This window comes from Ranitomeya variabilis, chromosome 6 (assembly GCF_051348905.1).
Source record: "Ranitomeya variabilis isolate aRanVar5 chromosome 6, aRanVar5.hap1, whole genome shotgun sequence".
In the NCBI taxonomy this organism is placed as follows: Eukaryota; Metazoa; Chordata; class Amphibia; order Anura; family Dendrobatidae; genus Ranitomeya; species Ranitomeya variabilis.
Window position 1 is genome coordinate 379,146,429 of NC_135237.1, and position 16,163 is coordinate 379,162,591.

At 41.7% G+C, this 16,163-nt stretch overlaps 1 protein-coding gene across 2 annotated transcripts in view; it reads left to right on the forward strand.

Moving 5' to 3' along the window:
• The window catches only part of ZNF516 (zinc finger protein 516), a 240,105-nt gene that overhangs the window by 34,272 nt on the left and 189,670 nt on the right, over positions 1 to 16,163 (forward strand). The window lies entirely within an intron of this gene.

Consider the following 16,163-nt stretch of genomic DNA (forward strand, 5'->3'; position numbering starts at 1 on the left):
TTTGAATACCTGCTTGATTAGTCCCATCTGGCAACTGTACACATCACAACCATACTGCATGCTGTTGCCGCAAGGTTGTTTCTGAGGATGAACCTATATGTAGCTACTTCTCAGCGTAGCATTTTAGGGTTACAGTGCATTTATGGTCAATGGGGAATAACTTAAAACAAATAATTATTTTTTTCAAATCAAATGTAAAAAAAAGATTAAGATTTTGCATCTCTTTTGCTAGTCCAATTTAACAACTGTACATGCTACAACAATACTGGTGGCTTTTGCTGCAACCTCCTTTCTGTGCAGGTACCTACCTAACAATGTAGTCCTGTGTGAGGTTTTGTTGCACATTGTAGCCAGAAAATTCTTTGGAACTATGAAGGCTCCGCTTGTGGAAAATAATCTGTGGACATCCAGGCTCATGTAGACTAGGAAATATGGTTCCCAATCAGCACCTGAAGCAGCATTACCAGAACATTACTGAAAGGCAAGTTGGTCAGCTATCAGTGGAAGCCTCATGTTATTCTCCTCAAGCTATTCTGTCAGAAAGGACACACCACACCCTTAAGTAGTACCTTATTGGTGTCATCATCACCATTGTTGACATCCACCACTGCCAGTTGTCGTACTCCAATGACACCTCCTTCTTCGTCTTACCAGCAGATATCCATCCCTGTGTGTTGAGGAGACAGGAGTACTTTCCTAGTCACTCACTTGTGCGCCAACTCAACTGTCACCTGGTCAAGTTGGTTAGTGGTGCATTCGCTGCCTTACAACCTTCGACTACCTTTTCGATAAATTGCGTTGTGCCTCGCTGGAAGTTATCCATTCATCATTTCTCACCAAAAGGGGTGCACACTCTAAATTCTCTAATGCATAATAACATAGGTTGCTCTCTCAAATAGTTTTTGAGCTCCAAAATGCACTGCACTGTAGTGACTTGGACCTATGGGCAGGGACTGCAGAGATGCCATACCGCAACCGTCACAGGTGGTGAAGACTACGCATCTGGGAGCTACATCTATTTCAACCACCAGGCAATGGCTATCTGTCTTCTCTGTCTCCACTTAAACCAGATCCTACTCCGCAGACATGACCCCATTCCTGAGGACCAGAGGGCACATTGCTGATTCGACACACCTTGCTCATTCTTTTTGTTCACTCAAGATGAAGCACTGTCAAAGAGTTTTACATTTTGAAAGCATCATGAACAAAAGCAATTAGCATGTCTCATGGGTTTTTTTACCTCCTCTGGATCAGTATGTCCGGCCTTAGATTAAACTTGATAGACTTATGCATATCTACATCACTGTAAAAACTATGAAGGGAGAAGTTGCTGCTGTGCTTCAAGCGGCAAATCCAACATATGCTGGATCCCCATCAACTGAAATTGGGAATTGTCAAGAGCAGCAATGCCTGGAACAATTCTGATTGCCTTACTATTGGGGAAAGGAACTCACTCTCCCTGTATAGCACATAACTTAAAATTAATTGTGAAATTGAAAAATATACTCGCTTGAAGGTTTCTATGGCCAGGAAAGTGCTCAAGTCAACAGTTTTTACTTGGCATAGCGCCAGAGCACCATCTGATTTGTGACCTCACAACCCATTGGAATTCGATGCTGCATATGTAAAAGTAGCATAAAGCGGTGACAGACTATTTTATGCAGCGGCCAAAATAGAGCATGGCATACTTTGAGATCCGCTGTTGGCAGCTGATGAGGGATGCGTGTTGCTTTCTGATGAGTTTACAAAATTTGTCAGCAGGGATAACTGCGGAATTAATGATGCCACCCCTCTTATTTATCCTGTAAATAAAACAATTAGCACAATGCAAAAGGAGATAAGTGAAGAACTGCAATTTATACATTGATGTCTTCTTCATTGCTGCCCTGTGTCTGCTGCCGATCCTGGAATTCCATGTTTCATGCTGCAAGATATGGAGGGAGAAGGAGCAACAGCATGGATGGGACAGGTGGATATCGATGGGGACACTGAGTTGACACAGGCAGAGGACCAGAGTGACAGAGTAAAAATGATGACTAAGACTCTGGCCATGACTACTAAAGATAGCAGTTAGGTGATGAAAGTCAACCAACAGTGTCCTTGGTTCTGCTGGCGAGTATGGCAAGCTGTATGTTGGAATGCTTGTGGGATGACAGGCATATTTTTACCATCAAGCCGAGGGATGACTGTTGAAGAGCCATACTTTTAGACTCTCATTATAAGGCCAGAGTCACACAGTCGTATATTCTCTCTTCCGAAAAAATAGGATTGATTATGGTAACGACACTCAGATCAAACTCTGATCCGAGTATCATCAGAGTGTCAGCTTATTGTGATCAGATTCTCTCAAATGAGAGAATTGTAGAACACGTGAGGAGAAGATGGCAAACAAAATTTCTTCATTCTGTGAGTCCGCGGATATCAGGCTGCACTCGGTTGTCATCCAAGAATAGTCCGATGTTTTCCTTGCACCCATAGACTTCAATGGACGAGGGCGATCCAATTTGTGCTGCAAATCACAGCATGCTGCAATTTTCTGCTCATGCTGAATCGGTATGAGAAAAATAATACTGGCCAGCATCGCCCCACAGAATAACATTGGTCCGAATGCTATCTGAATAAACATCTGATAGCACTTGTCCAATGTATATGCTCGTGTGAGTGAGCCCTTAAAAGGAATGTTTTCTGTCTTTAAAAAAAGGAGTCCAAATTGGAGTATTAGCAGAATAAGTTGCGTAACCGTTACGTGCTCTACGAGGCTTTTGCAAAGCATATACCTACAGACCAAATGGCTGACCAGGAGCCCCCTCTTCAATCCTTGCACAGCCAACGCTCCCCCGTTCTCTTCCAGCATTAGGGCTACAACAATTGCCCAGTCAGTAGCAATAGCAACCGTATATTTGACATGATAGATCAGATGCTTTACCTTTGATTACGCCAAATTGATGCACTTGAGCAAACAGACCCGGACAACCTGAAAGACACAGGTTCAGTTGTACCTAGACTGTGTCCTTTCTCCACCAGATACTCTGAGGCTCAAACCCATGAAAGATTGGACCAGTGACAAGAACTGGCACCGTTTGTTACGGGCGTATTGTCATGCCTAGCCTCCATTGTACTGTCATAGGGAGTATTCAAGACAAAAAATCACTTTGACACACTCAAGTGGATCAGGTTATCCAATGCAAGCATGTGGGAATCTTACATTTGTCAAAATGAATCAGGCATGGATCAGTGCCAACATTCATTCATCTATGGCTAATGATGATGATTAAATCAGCTATACCACCCGTTTTTGTCTTCTACACCTTTCTGCTGCAACCAGAGCCAGTAGCCCACACCCAATCAATGACTCTTCCCTGCCAATTATGTCATCTATATTGTCATGCTGCCATTGCTTGCCCTACTCTGCCAGACATCACCTTCCCTGTCCTATCATATTTTTCTACCTTGCTGTTTCTGCCAACACTGCACAGCCCCACTAGCCACACATCTCCTGGCTTCCCACTATTAGGCTGTGTGCACACGTTGCGGATTTGATTACGGATCCGCAGCGATTTTTGCCGCGCGGAACTGCATCAAATCCGCAGAGTAGTGCACAATCAATGTAAGTCTATGGGAACCGCAGACTTGATATGCACATGCTGCGGAAAAATCCGCACCGAAATGCAGCTTTTTTTTCTGCAGCATGTCACTTCGTTTGTGCGGAACTGGAGCGTTTCTGCACCCTTAGACTTGCATAAAGTCAGGCACATCCGCAGCAAAACCGCAGATGTAAAAAAGATCTGGAGTTTTGCTGCAGATGTGGGAGCGAGAAACGCTGCGGCCCAGGAGGAGGGAAGTGTGTGGGAGGAGTTTAGGCGGTGACTGTGTGCGTGTATGTGAGTGCGGGCAAGGTCTACGGGCGGTCTGAGGGATTGCCGGGGCATCTGCGGGCTGTCCGGGGGTGTGCGGCGCTGTCCGGGGCTTTGCAGGGCTGTGTGGCACTGTCCGGGGGTGTGCGGCGCTGTCCGGGGCTTTGCAGGGCTGTGCGGCGCTTTGTGGGCTGTGCGGCGCTGTCCGGGTGTGTGCGGGGCTGTCCGGCGCTGTCCAGGGGTGTGCGGCGCTGTCCGGGGGTCTGCGGAGCTGTGTGGGGAGTCTTTGGGCGGTGTGTGTGTACAGGCATCGTCTGATGTGACTATAAGTCCCATCGGGCTATGCCTGCTACAGTGACAGTGATTGACACATTAGCCAATGATGGGACAGTAGTAGTCCCATCATCTGGCTAATGTGTTGAATGTAAAAAAAAAAAAAACAACACATACAGTACATACAACATACACTACATACAACATATAACAGTACATACAACATATAACAGAGTACATACAACATACAACAGTACATGCTACAACATACAGTACATACAACAGAACATACAACATATACAGTAAATACAACATACAAGAGTACATACAACATACAGTACATACAACATATAACATACAACAGTACATACAACATATAACATGCAACATACAACAGTGCATACAACACACAACAGTACATACAACAGGACATACAACATATAACATACAGTACATACAACATACAGTACATACAACATATAACATGCTACATACAACATATAACATACAACAGAACATACAACATATAACATACAGTACATACAACATACAGTACATACAACATACCGTACATACAGCAGAACATACAACATATAACATACAGTAAATACAACATACAAGAGTACATACAACATACAGTACATACAACATATAACATACAACAGTACATACAACATATAACATGCAACATACAACAGTGCATACAACACACAACAGTACATACAACATATAACATACAACAGGACATACAACATATAACATACAGTACATACAACAGAACATACAACATAAAGTACATACAACATATAACATGCAACATACAACAGTACATACAACATATAACATACAACAGAACATACAACATATAACATACAGTACATACAACATACAACAGAACATACAACATACAGTACATACAACATATAACATGCAACATACAACAGTACATACAACACACAACAGTACATACAACATATAACATGCAACATACAACAGTACATACAACATATAACATACAACAGAACATACAACATATAACATACAGTACATACAACATACAACAGAACATACAACATACAGTACATACAACATATAACATGCAACATACAACAGTACATACAACACACAACAGTACATACAACATATAACATACAACAGAACATACAACATATAACATACAGTACATACAACATACAACAGAACATACAACATACAGTACATACAACAGTACATACAACATACAACATATAACATACAGTACATACAACATACAGTACATATACACAACACATACAGTACATACAGTACATACAACAGAGTACATACTCACCAATCACCTTGATCCCGAAGCCCTTGCTCACCTGTAAAAAAAAATATTAAAATAATAAACAATATACTCCCTGATCCGCAGTTATCCAATTAATACGAGTGTCCCACAACGATCTCCCCTGGAGAGCTGCCACATCAGCTGATGCGACCGCTCTCCAGGGGCTCCGGCAATACAATGACGGAAGGTATCCTTCCGCACTGTATTCCTCCACCGCTGTGAGAAATAGTTCCTACTCTCACTTGTGGGACTGCTGTGTGGGAAAATTCCCAGCAGCTATGCCATAAAGTGAGATCAAAGAACTCAGGTAACCTCAGTGATGCACTGCAGGAGCTTTGTCTCCTGTCAGTTCATCACTGGGAGGCCCTACAGAGTAGTGACATCACCTGATGTCACTGTTCTATAGGGGAGATTGGTTTATTATTTAAATTTTTTGCAGGCGATCGAGGGCGTCGCAGGAATTAGGCGTGCTTGTAAGTATGGTAAAATTAAGAATATTAAAATACTTTTTTCTGGCTGTGTCTTTATTTTTTTAACTCTTTCACTACTATAGGATTAGTAACAGATAGGCGTCTCTCCATTATTAACCGGGCTTAATGTCACCTTACTAGGTGACATTAACCCCTTATTACCCCATATCCCACCGCTACAGGGGAGTGGGAAGAGAGTGGCTAAGTGCCGGAATTGGAGCATCTTACAGATGCGCCATTTCGGGGGTGGCTGGGGGCTGGTATTTGTAGCCAGGGGGGTGGGCAAATATCCATGTCCCCTCTCTAGGTTATGAATACCAGGCCACAGCTGTCTGCATAGCCTTTATGGCTATAAAATATAGGAGGACCCCCACATCATTTTTTTGGAGGGGTCCTCCTATTTTAATAGGCAGTAAAGGCTTCCCAGGCTACAAATATTGGACCCTCTGGCGCAGAAAATTGCGCGGGAGCTCACGCCATTTTTTCCCCATTTTTTTAATAAATGAAACATGTTCATTAATAAACATCGACCTTGCTATTATATATCTATGGATATATCTATCTATAGATATATAGATAGATAGATATACATACCTAGATATATCTATCCATATATCTATCTAGTATATTTCCTAGTATATTTTCTAGTATAGTTCCTACTCTCACTTGTGGGACTGCTGTGTGGGAAAATTCCCAGCAGCTATGCCATAAAGTGAGATCAAAGAACTCAGGTAACCTCAGTGATGCACTGCAGGAGCTTTGTCTCCTGTCAGTTCATCACTGGGAGGCCCTACAGAGTAGTGACATCACCTGATGTCACTGTTCTATAGGGGAGATTGGTTTATTATTTACGTGCTCTACGAGGCTTTTGCAAAGCATATACCTACAGACCAAATGGCTGACCAGGAGCCCCCTCTTCAATCCTTGCACAGCCAACGCTCCCCCGTTCTCTTCCAGCATTAGGGCTACAACAATTGCCCAGTCAGTAGCAATAGCAACCGTATATTTGACATGATAGATCAGATGCTTTACCTTTGATTACGCCAAATTGATGCACTTGAGCAAACAGACCCGGACAACCTGAAAGACACAGGTTCAGTTGTACCTAGACTGTGTCCTTTCTCCACCAGATACTCTGAGGCTCAAACCCATGAAAGATTGGACCAGTGACAAGAACTGGCACCGTTTGTTACGGGCGTATTGTCATGCCTAGCCTCCATTGTACTGTCATATGGAGTATTCAAGACAAAAAATCACTTTGACACACTCAAGTGGATCAGGTTATCCAATGCAAGCATGTGGGAATCTTACATTTGTCAAAATGAATCAGGCATGGATCAGTGCCAACATTCATTCATCTATGGCTAATGATGATGATTAAATCAGCTATACCACCCGTTTTTGTCTTCTACACCTTTCTGCTGCAACCAGAGCCAGTAGCCCACACCCAATCAATGACTCTTCCCTGCCAATTATGTCATCTATATTGTCATGCTGCCATTGCTTGCCCTACTCTGCCAGACATCACCTTCCCTGTCCTATCATATTTTTCTACCTTGCTGTTTCTGCCAACACTGCACAGCCCCACTAGCCACACATCTCCTGGCTTCCCACTATTAGGCTGTGTGCACACGTTGCGGATTTGATTACGGATCCGCAGCGATTTTTGCCGCGCGGAACTGCATCAAATCCGCAGAGTAGTGCACAATCAATGTACAGTCTATGGGAACCGCAGACTTGATATGCACATGCTGCGGAAAAATCCGCACCGAAATGCAGCTTTTTTTTCTGCAGCATGTCACTTCGTTTGTGCGGAACTGGAGCGTTTCTGCACCCATAGACTTGCATAAAGTCAGGCACATCCGCAGCAAAACCGCAGATGTAAAAAAGATCTGGAGTTTTGCTGCAGATGTGGGAGCGAGAAACGCTGCGGCCCAGGAGGAGGGAAGTGTGTGGGAGGAGTTTAGGCGGTGACTGTGTGCGTGTATGTGAGTGCGGGCAAGGTCTACGGGCGGTCTGAGGGATTGCCGGGGCATCTGCGGGCTGTCCGGGGGTGTGCGGCGCTGTCCGGGGCTTTGCAGGGCTGTGTGGCACTGTCCGGGGGTGTGCGGCGCTGTCCGGGGCTTTGCAGGGCTGTGCGGCGCTTTGTGGGCTGTGCGGCGCTGTCCGGGTGTGTGCGGGGCTGTCCGGCGCTGTCCGGGGGTGTGCGGCGCTGTCCGGGGGTCTGCGGAGCTGTGTGGGGAGTCTTTGGGCGGTGTGTGTGTGTACAGGCATCGTCTGATGTGACTATAAGTCCCATCGGGCTATGCCTGCTACAGTGACAGTGATTGACACATTAGCCAATGATGGGACAGTAGTAGTCCCATCATCTGGCTAATGTGTTGAATGTAAAAAAAAAAAAAAACAACACATACAGTACATACAACATACACTACATACAACATATAACAGTACATACAACATATAACAGAGTACATACAACATACAACAGTACATGCTACAACATACAGTACATACAACAGAACATACAACATATACAGTAAATACAACATACAAGAGTACATACAACATACAGTACATACAACATATAACATACAACAGTACATACAACATATAACATGCAACATACAACAGTGCATACAACACACAACAGTACATACAACATATAACATACAACAGGACATACAACATATAACATACAGTACATACAACAGAACATACAACATACAGTACATACAACATATAACATGCTACATACAACATATAACATACAACAGAACATACAACATATAACATACAGTACATACAACATACAGTACATACAACATACCGTACATACAGCAGAACATACAACATATAACATACAGTAAATACAACATACAAGAGTACATACAACATACAGTACATACAACATATAACATACAACAGTACATACAACATATAACATGCAACATACAACAGTGCATACAACACACAACAGTACATACAACATATAACATACAACAGGACATACAACATATAACATACAGTACATACAACAGAACATACAACATAAAGTACATACAACATATAACATGCAACATACAACAGTACATACAACATATAACATACAACAGAACATACAACATAACATACAGTACATACAACATACAACAGAACATACAACATACAGTACATACAACATATAACATGCAACATACAACAGTACATACAACACACAACAGTACATACAACATATAACATGCAACATACAACAGTACATACAACATATAACATACAACAGAACATACAACATATAACATACAGTACATACAACATACAACAGAACATACAACATACAGTACATACAACATATAACATGCAACATACAACAGTACATACAACACACAACAGTACATACAACATATAACATACAACAGAACATACAACATATAACATACAGTACATACAACATACAACAGAACATACAACATACAGTACATACAACAGTACATACAACATACAACATATAACATACAGTACATACAACATACAGTACATATACACAACACATACAGTACATACAACAGAGTACATACTCACCAATCACCTTGATCCCGAAGCCCTTTCTCACCTGTAAAAAAAAATATTAAAATAATAAACAATATACTCCCTGATCCGCAGTTATCCAATTAATACGAGTGTCCCACAACGATCTCCCCTGGAGAGCTGCCACATCAGCTGATGCGACCGCTCTCCAGGGGCTCCGGCAATACAATGACGGAAGGTATCCTTCCGCACTGTATTCCTCCACCGCTGTGAGAAATAGTTCCTACTCTCACTTGTGGGACTGCTGTGTGGGAAAATTCCCAGCAGCTATGCCATAAAGTGAGATCAAAGAACTCAGGTAACCTCAGTGATGCACTGCAGGAGCTTTGTCTCCTGTCAGTTCATCACTGGGAGGCCCTACAGAGTAGTGACATCACCTGATGTCACTGTTCTATAGGGGAGATTGGTTTATTATTTAAATTTTTTGCAGGCGATCGAGGGCCTCGCAGGAATTAGGCGTGCTTGTAAGTATGGTAAAATTAAGAATATTAAAATACTTTTTTCTGGCTGTGTCTTTATTTTTTTAACTCTTTCACTACTATAGGATTAGTAACAGATAGGCGTCTCTCCATTATTAACCGGGCTTAATGTCACCTTACTAGGTGACATTAACCCCTTATTACCCCATATCCCACCGCTACAGGGGAGTGGGAAGAGAGTGGCTAAGTGCCGGAATTGGAGCATCTTACAGATGCGCCATTTCGGGGGTGGCTGGGGGCTGGTATTTGTAGCCAGGGGGGTGGGCAAATATCCATGTCCCCTCTCTAGGTTATGAATACCAGGCCACAGCTGTCTGCATAGCCTTTCTGGCTATAAAATATAGGAGGACCCCCACATCATTTTTTTGGAGGTGTCCTCCTTTTTTAATAGGCAGTAAAGGCTTCCCAGGCTACAAATATTGGCCCCTCTGGCGCAGAAAATTGCGCGGGAGCTCACGCCATTTTTTCCCCATTTTTTTAATAAATGAAACATGTTCATTAATAAACATCGACCTTGCTATTATATATCTATGGATATATCTATCTATAGATATATAGATAGATAGATAGATATACATACCTAGATATATCTATCCATATATCTATCTAACTATCCATATATCTATCTACATCTATCCATAGATATATCTACATCTATCCATAGATATATCTATCCATACATATATCTATAGATGGATACAGTATATGAATAGATAGATCCATGTATCTATAGTTCTATCTACAGTATATGTAGATCTATCTATCTATCTATCTATCTATCTATCTATCTATCTATCTATCTATCTCTATCTATCTATCTATCTATCTATCTATCTGTGTGTGTAATGGAGTGTGGGTTGGACAAATGTAAAAGAGGAGGTTGGACAACAAATGACATCACAATTTTTTTTTGTTCAATAATACATATTTATTTAGCTTTCAAAAACGCATAAAAAAGCATCAAAAATGCATAAAAAACGCACCTGCATTTTTGGCAAAGAGATGCGGATTCAGTGCAGAAAAATCTGCAGGCAAAACTGCAACGTGTGCACATACCCTTATAGTGCTGTACTGTGCTGCTGCTGCTGCCAGGGCTGCCGATAATGGCCCTTTCTTCACTGCTAGACATTTCCTTGCTTGCCCTGTATTATTTTTTATTTACCATGCTATTTCTGCAGCTGCCAGCAGATGACCACACACATCTCCTGCGCTCGTCCGGTGTGTTCTGTAGCTATACTTTAAGGCTACTGTGAAGTGTAGACTCTTCAGGGTGCACAAGCAAGAAATGGCTCCCAAAATAGAATGATTTTTTTTCAGGTATCTTGGCAAGCCATTTCTTCTTCATTTAGAAAATAGCTAACCTGTTCCTGCTGTCTAACCAATATGATACGTTTTGTATGGTTTGATAAAAAGTCATTTTGAGAATTGCTAGACAGTTGCAAATCTCAAAAAAGGGAAAACTTTTCACTCCTAGTTTTGAAGTATTGCATCTTAAATTTGAAAAAAGCAAAAAGAGCACACCTATTTGTGCTCCTTAAATAAAGGGATAATTTTTGGATGGCTGGCAAAAAATCTACATCTGCTTCTTCATTTACCAAAGAACAAAGTTCTGGATACTCCCCAAACCATGATAATGTTTTCACTACCCCATATGAAAAAGTTAAATCTTTTACCATTTGAATTGTCTGTGTATATAAATCAGCAAGGCGGGTATTGGCCTCCAAATAGGGATACTTTTTGAACCATATTTACAAGTAAAGTTGTCAATGCGGTATTGTTAAATGCGCTGTTGGTTAACACTGGTTCCCATCCGTTTTCTGCTGTCACTTGAACATTACTAAGGTTCAATACATTCCTAGGAGACTACAGAATGTTACACATATACTGTACAGTACAGACCAAAAGTTTGGACGCACCTTCTCATTTAAAGATTTTTCTGTATTTTTATGACTATGAAAATTGTACATTCACACTGAAGGCATCAAAACTATGAATTAACACATGTGGAATTATATACTTAACAAAAAAGTGTGAAACAACTGAAATTATGTCTTATATTCAAGGTTCTTCAGAGTAGCCACCTTTTGCTTTGATGACTGCTTTGCACACTCTAGGCATTCTCTTGATGAGCTTCAAGAGGTAGTCACCGGGAATGGTTTTCACTTCACAGGTGTGCCCTGTCAGGTTTAATAAGTGGGATTTCTTGCTTTATAAATGGGGATGGGGCCATCAGTTGTGTTGTGCAGAAGTCTGGTGGATACACAGCTGATAGTCCTACTGAATAGACTGTTAGAATTTGTATTATGGCAAGAAAAAAGCAGCTAAGTAAAGAAAAACGAGTGGCCATCATTACTTTAAGAAATTAAGGTCAGTCAGTCCGAAAAATTGGGAAAACTTTGAAAGTGTCCCCAAGTGCAGTGGCAAAAACCATCAAGCGCTACAAAGAAACTGGCTCACATGAGGACCGCCCCAGGAAAGGAAGACCAAGAGTCACCTCTGCTTCTGAGGATAAGTTTATCCGAGTCACCAGCCTCAAAAATCGCAGGTTAACAGCAGCTCAGATTAGAGGCCAGGTCAATGCCACACAGAGTTCTAGCAGCAGACACATCTCTACAATAACTGTTAAGAGGAGCCTTCATGGTAAAATAGCTGCTAGGAAACCACTGCTAAGGACAGGCAACAAGCAGAAGAGACTTGTTTGGGCTAAAGAACACAAGGAATGAACATTAGACCTGTGGAAATCTGTGCTTTGGTCTGATGAGTCCAAATTTGAGATCTTTGGTTCCAACTACCGTGTCTTTGTGCGATGCAGAAAAGGTGAACAGATGGACTCTACATGCCTGGTTCCCACCGTGAAGCATGGAGGAGCAGGTGTGATGGTGTGGGGGTGCTTTGCTGGTGACACTGTTGGGGATTTATTCAAAATTGAAGGCATGCTGAACAGCATGGCTACCACAGCATCTTGCAGCAGCATGCGTTTAGTTGGACCATCATTTATTTTTCAACAGGACAATGACCCCAAACACAGCTCCAGGCTGTGTAAGGGCTATTTGACCAAGAAGAAGAGTGATGGGGTGCTACGCCAGATGACCTGGCATCCACAGTCACCAGACCTGAACCCAATCGAGATGGTTTGGGGTGAGCTGGACCGCAGAGTGAAGGCAAAAGGGCCAACAAGTGCTAAGCATCTCTGGGAACTCCTTCAAGATTGTTGGAAGACCATTCCTGGTGACTACCTCTTGAAGCTCATCAAGAGAATGTCTAGAGTGTGCAAAGCAGTCAAAGCAAAAGGTGGCTACTTTGAAGAACCTAGAATATAAGACATAATTTCAGTTGTTTCACACTTTTTGTTAAGTATATAATTATATATATTCATAGTTTTGATGCCTTCAGTGTGAATGTACAATTTTCATAGTCATGAAAATACAGAAAAATCTTTAAATGAGAAGAAGGTGTGTCCAAACTTTTGGTCTGTACTGTATGTTCCTGGCAGTTAGAAGCTTTGCAGTATTCAGATTTGCAGTGAATTTACGTGCTGCAAATTGACATTTTTGTAAAAATTTGTCGAAGCTGGTGAATTTATATTTTGAGTATCTCGAAGAACTAGACAACTCGGAATGAAAACTTTGTGCAGATATTCCATCGTAGACTAATGCATAATGTCACAACTAACGAGTCGAGAAATTAAAGGAACAAAAAACTCCTATTCAGCACAGTGTCTCCAAAGAGCAGGGAAGAAGAACTTTCACGAGCAAGTCAGAGAGGGTCTAGCCAGTGTGGCAGTTCAACTCAATCAGCAGTATACGGAGGTAGAAAACAGGAACACTGTCTCTTTAAGTCTTCTGTTGGTTTATTATATAGCGGCATACACTAACATGAAGGGAAAAGTAAAACGCAGCCCTTCAGGCTAAATAGGAAAACAACAAAAACAAAACAAAATTCTGTAACACAATCCATACATTTACAGGGAGCGGCCTGCTCTGAAGCAACACAGGTTCAGTCTCTCCTCCTAAGGACACAAACTACTGGAGATCCTCTCTCCAGCCCTGCTGAACCAAGACTGCCTATGGAGTCCAGCTATTTAAGCCCCAGACCACACCGTGGGGAGGAGATAAGTTAGACATCCTCCCACCCGCTCTATGGATGTCCACATAAAAGCCAGCCCATTATAAAAATTAGCTTAAACCCTCACCGAACTTAGCGTGCTGGAGGAAAAACTCTGAGTTTTATATTACTGATGCCATTAAGCGTAATGAAACATTTCTCCCCTCCAGCACTTTACCAGTGACTTTGTCACACCAGGTTTTATAGGAAGAGATAACGCCCATATCAGAAGCTGCTGAAATGGAGCTGCATGTTTCTGACAAGCATACCACAGTATGAACCAGCACATAGCTCCCTACATACAGTATGAGTAAAGAAGCTAAAAAGTGGTATGCATAGACAGTTTGGGATCACCTAATAATTTTATTAAATAACAAAAGGACACTTGAAGGCAAAATGAAAAACATTTAAAAAGCCAAAAGGTTACATACATTCTAATGAAGGCGTGCAAAAATATAGCAATCGCCAAACCTCATCTGCGCCTCAATAAATACCATAAAAAAAGCATTAATTAGAATGATCTAATATCATGATTAGTTAGTTATTATAAATGTAACATGCCAAAATTGATACCATTACAAGTAACCAAACTGTATATAAGTCCAATAGATGAAACTATAGTAACCAGTACCAAGCCCTTCCGAAACCATAATAGTAAGCAATTAATTTAAAAATATTGGGGGGGGGGGTGTATGGTTTACCAGTGATGAGGGTGAATCTATGCCTAGCATTCAAGAGAGATAATAAATTATGAACAACTATCCTCAGTGGATAGTATAATAATAGCAATAGAAATGTCGAACACAAGTACAAACCTAACCACTGGTCAAATACCCTGGTTTGCAATGAAAAGATCCATACTTATCATATGGATAGGGAAAAAACATAGATGAAGATGAGCCAAATATCAAAATGTAGTCTTTTGGCTTTTAAATGTTTTTAATGTTGTCTTCAAGTGTCCTTTTGTTATTTAATAAAATGTATTAAGTGATCCTAAACTGTTTATACATACTATGTTTTTGCTTCTTTAAATTGCTTTGTCTATGGTATGTGTTTGGTTGATTCCATTTGTATTTAGTGATGCCCTTAGTAACTTTCTACTATATAATTGTCTAAGGGTCACTTCCGTCTGTCTGTCTGTCACGGTTATTCGTTCGCTGATTGGTCTCGCCAGGGATATGATGCATACTACGTGGCTCGGCAATATACTACGTGACTGGGCAGTATACTATTTGGCTGGGCACTATACTACGTGACTGGGCAGTATACTATGTGGCTGGGCACTATACTACGTGACTGGGCAATATACTACGTGACTGGGCAATATACTATGTGGCTGGGCAATATACTACGTACGTGGCTGGGCAGTATACTATGTGGCTGGGCAATATACTATGTGGCTGGGCAATATACTACGTGACTGGGCAGTATACTACGTGGCTGGGCACTATACTACGTGGCTGGGCAATATACTATGTGGTTGGGCAATATACTATGTGGCTGGGCACTATACTAGGTCGCTGGGCAATATACTACGTGACTGGGCAATATACTATGTGGCTGGCCAATAAACTACGTGACTGGGCAGTATACTATGTGGCTGGCCAATAAACTATGTGACTGGGCAGTATACTATGTGGCTGGCCAATATACTACGTGGCTGGGCAGTATACTACGTGACTGGGCAGTATACTATGTGGCTGAGCAGTATACTATGTGGCTGGGCAGTATACTATGTGGCTGGGCAGTATACTACGTGGCTGGGCAATATACTACATGGCTGGGCAATATACTACGTGGCTGGGCAATATACTAGATGGCTAGGCAATATACTACGTGGCTGGGCAATATACTACGTGGCTGGGCAATAGCATATTCTAGAATACCCGATGCGTTAGAATTTGGCCACCATCTAGTTTTCTTATTTACAGTATGAGCTTGCACATAGCCCCCTATATGCAGTATGAGGCCACACATAACTCCTTATATACAGTATGAACCCCCACATATCTCCCTATATACAGTATGAGCTCCCATATGGCCTCCTATATACAGTATGAGCCCCTAT